Here is a 6986-nt window from a genome sequence, read left to right on the forward strand (position 1 = left end):
TCAGGGAGCTAATATCGATAGCCAGTTGTGTTAGATGTGGTAGAGACATGTACTTCACCTTATCATCCCCAGTCAGGTGGTTTAGTAGAAAGATAATACAAACTACCAGTTGCATGTTTGCCAAGTTTGTTGATCTTGGTCAAACTGACTGGAATGAGGACTTCCCATACATAATGATACCAACTGAACACAGGTTTACTGGCTGTTTGCTGAACATTCTAATGTTCAGATGGAAAATCCTGTTCCATGTTCACGTAATGCGTACTACTTCCATTAGACATCCCACAATTTTCACAGGAATACAAAGAGTGGTTAACGTCTGCCTTAGTTGTTGTGCACGGGTTTAGCTATTAACAGCTAGGAAATGCTGCCGAATGTCAGAAGTGATATTACTAGATTGTAAAGGAATGAATGTGCCAGTGTGGGGATTGGGTCTGACTGTGGTAAGTGCCAATATCTTGAGTCTGATTGGACAGGGTCCATTCCTCTGGCATATTATTCTTTTGACTATGACTTACAACAGATGCAAATCACATGTTGAACACATCAGTAAGCTGAATTCATACATCACAAATGAACATCCTGTGGAGCCTGGGGCTGGGACTGATGACGAGGAAAGAGCTGAAACCACTAATCTAGCTGTACATGACTATTTAAAAGAGGAAATGCTAGAGTTGTAGCCAAAAGACAATATGTAGACCAGTGATAGTTCTTGCTTTTCAAGCTAGTAATGTTCACAGTACAAATGTATGTACTTTGTCATCTGATTTCCACTTGATTGTTGGAAGTTAGAATGGTAATAAAGGTTAACAAGAGCTTAGCAACCCTTGCTGTTTTAGCTATTGAGCACATTTTAACTTCAAGAGGTATCTGTCAGGTGTTGGATAAGAGTTGCTAGATTTACTTCATAACCTAAGACAATCAAGTGGTGTAAAAATCAATGACTGGAATATAATTCATCTAGTTGTTTTTAAGAATTTGATTTTAATTTTTATAGTCTAAAGGATCCCAACAGCTAACAGAAAATGAAAACTCAACTGACTCAGAAGAAGAAAAATCGAAAACAAAAAAAGGCATTAAGGTAATTAGAATTATTGCTATCTATTATTTATGTTAAACAATCTTGGCTATTATTCTATTGGGAAATCTAGCTGCCTAGCCATATGCTAAGTGTTAAATGTTTTCAGATTTAACATATGTTGCAGAAATAGCTTTAAAAAACAACAGATTTGATTTTTTGTGTTTTAAGAATAAAATAATTCTAAGTTTATAATCAGAGCTGGAGGATGAATAATAGTTGATAAGTATCATTTAGAATAATTGATTTATTGAAACTATGATTTAATTGATTAATTTCACACAAATGATCAAGTAATTGAAATTGGTATTTTGATTGTTACTTTTAGTTAATTCAAGCTTAATCTGTTAGTTTTATGACTCACAAAAATAATCCAAATTAACATTTCAAATTGGCCAGGTGGTTAGGGTTCAAATCCCCGTCACACCAAACATGCTTGCCCTAACAGCTGTGGGGGTGTTATAAAGTGACGGTCAATCCCACTAATCGTTGTTAAAAGAGTAGCCCAAGAGTTGGCGGTGGGTGGTGATGACTAGCTGCCTTCCCTCTAGTCTTACACTGCTAAATTAGGGACGGCTGCCTTAAGAAATTGTTTGGAGGTTATTGAAATAGTTTTGAAACTCATCTCCTACCATTACATTGGCGTATAGTTGGAGAGTTTTTGTTTATTTAAAGCTGAGATCCATCCCCATAAAGGGAAAAAGAAGTTATTAAAATATTTTTCATGCTCTGCTTCCCATCTTTATGGTGATTTTTAACTGGAGATTGTATTTGTTCTTTAAAACTGAAATATACACCCAGTTGTCAAGACCCTGCTAGAAGGTACTGTGAACTCAAACAATGAAGTCATAACTCAGTTTATATTGCCCCTAAAAGGTTTGAAATCATAATTATACTTCTACATAGTCTATTGGCAAAAACAAGTGTAAGCCCAAGCGGCTGTCGAAAAAAGTTAAAAATTCATAATTACAGTCTTACACTTATACAAATAAAATAGTTTTTACTTCTTGAATTAATATTTGTAGAATGAAATACATAACTTATATCTTGTGTCATAATATTATTTCTACAGTATTTCCTGGCACAAATGTTGAAGTAGAATTATAATTTCTAATTATGTTTTTAATTTAGAGGTACAGTGATGCACTTGAAATGATGTTGCATAACGTAGGTAATGAAAGAATTAACCATGTAAGGAATGAAAATTTTTATTGCAGGAAAATGAAATTTCTCGACTGGCGTACTTACATGAAGAACTTCAAAATAAAATTGAAGAATGTGATAGTTTGAAGAAAGTAAGTTATTTTGGAAAATTGCTTAAATTTTGAATTTATTGATAAGTTACCCAACTACAAATACCATCATGGAAAACATGTTGTTGTTTTTTTTAGATAATGTTGCTTTACATTCTCATTATGCTGTAAAACATAATTCTATTGTTATGTACTACATCTTTGTAAACAAGTATATGACCTTGTGTATTTTTATCTTTCAGCAACTTACTGTTGCACGTTGTAAAGGTAGCAAGATGTCACTTATGCCTGATTTTTCGTCAGAATCTTCAAGAATTGTTCCTGAAAAGGTAGCTTTATTTTTGCTTATTTATTGTGAAAAAAATATTTATAAACAAGAGAAACGTGTTTTAAATCCATTTGTTTTATAAATCATTTCTCTTTTTTTCAGATGAAAGAAACGCGTCTGAAAGAAGAACGTTTTCAATTGGAAGAAATCATTTCAGACACTTCCAGTTCAGGTAGTGAAGGTGACAGCGATGATCCTGACTGGAGACTTACTCCGTTTCACAAAAGAGTAAAAAAAAATGTTAGTATCACAATATCGCTGCTGTTATATTTATTCCAGGATCGTAGATACTGTAGTGTGTGGAATTGATAAATCTGAAGTGGTTATTATATAAGAAACTCCTATGTAACAATTTAACCCTCTTCCTACTTTGTTTTGTAGAGATATATTTCAAATTTAATTAAACTACTTATTCTATCAATGTGTAAACTTGGTATCAAAATGTCATTGTTAAATTAGATTTTAATACTATGTAAGATTTAGTTTCTTAATTGAAAAGGAAATACTTAAGTAAATTCTCAATCCCCTTATATATGTAGCATGACCTTTATTTTCTCAGATTTGCCCATCTTCTATTTTTTTAACCACTACTTGCTGATGCCATGAGTGTAATGTAGGTTACTCATAGTGTACCAGTTCGGTTAGTCAACTTTCACTCGTTACAAATAAATTTACTTCCAGGATGTTTACACAGTTGTGGGTTACACTCACAAGTCACCAACTCGAAGTTTACCTAAAGTTTAAAGAAATATCTCAAAGATAAGTAAACTAAACAACATATGTGTTTTTATTTCTCAATTACATAAGTGCAATTGATTATTCTTCAGAGATTGAACAGCTCTTAAACAATCAATTGTTTTGATTAGATCACATTCTCTAGACATGATTACTTATATGTTGCTAAATAAAAACGATATGACAAGATAAGCTTACATACAGGATAGGTAGTGTAAGTTTCTTTAAGTTGTAATTCTGGCCATTCTACAAGCTTTGCTGGACTGTCCCTGGAGGACTGGCTGCTGGATAAAGATGGAGAGAGATCCTGAGAGTCCTAAAATTAGTTTCTCAAGGCTCTCAAATAGGATCTTCATGTCACAGTTGAAAGTAGCATCAAAACCATATTTGTCCAGTTAGACTGCAGACTACAGTACGACCTCCAGTTTGATTCGTTGGCAACTATTGACATGGTCGAGTTTTCCGGGCACTGGATCCTTCTGTCCAATACGTATTTTGGTAAACAGCAATGTCTGTTGCAAGAACTTTCATTTCTTTTTCTTCTAGTGTCAAATTCCAGTACTATCAGCCTCATCACGGGGAATTCTATGCCAGCATTTCTACACTTACCATCTGTATGTCTCGTTTTTCATAAATGTCCTGTCAACTCTTTTGATTTAGGATGTCTATGTGGCATCACCGAAAGACATAATTTTTGTAGATTGTTCTTATTAAATCATCTCACTGGAAGACAAACGTGCCATACTCCTTATTTCATATATGGTTCTTTTTCATGTCTTAATAAACTACATTAGAATGATAGGCCAGTTCTGTTGCCAATGTTGGGTTTGATGAAAGAAAATGTTGAACACTGTTTTATTCGTTCCTCTGACTCTTGTTAACCACATATGGTCATTTTTCATGCTTATGTTAGTCGTCTTTGAGGTGATAATTCATTACATTTACTGGCATTCCACTTCGAAGTAAGAGAGAAAAAAATAACTTAAAAAACTAAAGAAAATGTATGTTGATGAAAATTATGTCTGAATGATTTGCATTTTTATAGCCTTCAATCTTCTTTGTTTATGAACTAGAAAGTCAGACTACTTACCATGCCCTCCTGTCACATCCTCTCTTTTACAAATTGCCAGTAATTCTCTTTGATGTTTGCTATTACATTATTTATAACCAAGATAACGACAAAGTTTTAATTTACCAAGTGATGTATAATGCTACAGTAGAGATTTTAGTTATTTTGATTATAGATCGAAAGTTGTTATTGTTAAGTTCAGATTGAGTAACTAAAGAAATTGTAAGACATTGTTATATTTGTATGTGCTATTATTTTGTGTTCTTAAGTGCATACTTGAAATAACTAAAACATTTAATGTACTAATACCACCATTACAAAAAAGTAGTCTTAAGTTTTATAAGTACTAATCTTTTGCTTTTTATGGATATATTTTTTATTGTTATAAAATACCTAAAATAAAAATATTAGATAAGGTAAGGTGATAACTTGAGCTATGTATTCGCTGAGGGATTTTACAGTTGTATTATAGGATTATTAATTAGACACAGTTCAAAAGGCAATAAACTTGAGTGGAAACAGATTTAAACTGCTACAAATGTTAAGCTATTTAGGATAATTAATTGTAGTTTTCTGTTACAACCGTTAATCATTCTAGAAATAAAGACAAAAGGGGTGATTTATATTTAAGTCATATTTTTTGTGGTGATTAAAAGGTTGGTTAAATTGACAGAGTTCATCTAGAGCTAGAAGAAAGAAAATAACAGATAAAATATAAAGTTTCACTGGGAAAAAATGTTTGATGTTCATTTAGCTTTTTGTAGGTTATGCAAACAAAATTTGAAAACTAAGATGAAAATATGTATTTTTAATCTTAACATGAAGATCACTTTGCACTTGGACTACTTAACACGGACTCCATATATTCATTGACAAAAACTCTTAATTAACAGATTCTGATTTTTCTTTGTGCACAATAGACTTGTAATGTTTACTAAAAGCTTTCCTGATTACCTGGTGGTTACAAGGTAGGCCAAAATGACCAAGCCTGTATTGAGAGAGTTAAATCTTTTTTTCTTTATAACTGAGTTTATATATATATATTTCCAAATTATCTTACACAGTCTTTCTTTAGAAGATCCATGATGTTGTCAGTAGCAGATAACTACTAACTTAATTGTCACATATGTTGAAATATGAACATTATCTACCCACATGGACATGTATATCAGCCTTGAAGAACACATAAATCTTAATAAAATACATAAAAAAGTTAAAAATCCTAACAAAAGACACATTTTATATTGTATAAAAATGATGTTTCACAATATAAACAAGAAAACTATTTTTTGAATATATGTATACACACTAAAATGGTAATTAAAAAAAGGAGAACAATAATAAGAATTTCTTGAACTCAATAAATAGTTTGTAAGTCTATACTGCAGGAACAGTGAAAGTCTGAACAACAAACAAATTCTGTAAATGATACGTCTATTACCCCTATTTTCCTACAGATAGTGACAACATTTACAGAAACACCAGAACGTTACATAAGATACAGGGCAGAATTACAACACAAAATTTGTGATAATTTAGTAGTTAATTATCCTTCCATAAAAAAAAAGGCATCAACTTACTTGAAACTTTATTCTCTGAAGAAGTGAAGCTTCCAGCTTTGTAGCGTTGGAGTTAATACTGGCATTTGAAGTCTCTTGCATTTGTTTCAATAAATACAAGGTCTAAAGAAAATTTTTTTTATATTTTATAGTAAATAGTAACAGAAATAGTATTGCTTAAAATTATTCCAAACAAAGATAACAACTACTAACATAACATTGTAGAAATCCCTTAATGAATTTGTAATAAATGTTCCTTACTTTACACATTTCACATAAACAGCATGGTACTTGATGTTTGATCAGTTACACACAATTAATGGTCTTGTTTTTTACTGGCTGATTTCCCTAGTTAACTACAGATTTATAAACATTTCTATTCAGCAAAACAAAATTATTTGGAATTCTGTATAAAGGAGATATTTAGCTCTGACAATGATATAAAGTATTTTGATTTGTTACATATTGAAGTTGTGGAAAGTATGCTAGTGTTAAAAAGTAATAATTAATGTATCTTGAAGCTTAAAAACTGTGTAGCTGTTGAAACTTACAACAGAAATTCTATATTATAAATATTGAGGTTGAAAAGTGTAAGTGTGAAGTTATTCCAGTTACTGAAAGTAATCAAACACGTGTTAAATACATATTATAATTGTGAAAGAAGGGAAACATAAGTTACCGAAATCAGCCAGTAAAAAACAAAACCATTAATTGTGTGTAACTGATCAAACATCAAGTACCACGCTAAAGAAGGAAAACATAAGTTACCGAAATCAGCCAGTAAAAAACAAAACCATTAATTGTGTGTAACTGATCAAACATCAAGTACCACGCTGAAGAAGGGAAACATAAGTTACCGAAATCAGCCAGTAAAAAACAAAACCATTAATTGTGTGTAACTGATCAAACATCAAGTACCATGCTGAAGAAGGGAAACATAAGTTACCGAAATCAGCCAGTAAAA

At 31.7% G+C, this 6986-nt stretch overlaps 2 long non-coding RNA genes across 2 annotated transcripts in view; both read left to right on the forward strand.

Moving 5' to 3' along the window:
• Positions 1-997: 997 nt before the first annotated feature.
• The window catches only part of LOC111083570, a 10721-nt gene continuing 4732 nt past the window's right edge, over positions 998-6986 (forward strand). Inside the window, exon 1 of the long non-coding RNA XR_002609112.1 lies at positions 998-1081. This is a non-coding gene — a long non-coding RNA (uncharacterized LOC111083570). The remainder of the gene's footprint in view (positions 1082-6986) is intronic.
• Positions 2275-2901, forward strand: LOC111083571. The gene is made up of 3 exons (XR_002609113.1): positions 2275-2373; positions 2574-2660; positions 2762-2901. It is a non-coding gene; the product is annotated as an uncharacterized LOC111083571 (long non-coding RNA).

The sequence above is a fragment of the Limulus polyphemus genome, unplaced genomic scaffold, assembly GCF_000517525.1.
Source record: "Limulus polyphemus unplaced genomic scaffold, Limulus_polyphemus-2.1.2 Scaffold10159, whole genome shotgun sequence".
NCBI lineage: Eukaryota > Metazoa > Arthropoda > Merostomata > Xiphosura > Limulidae > Limulus > Limulus polyphemus.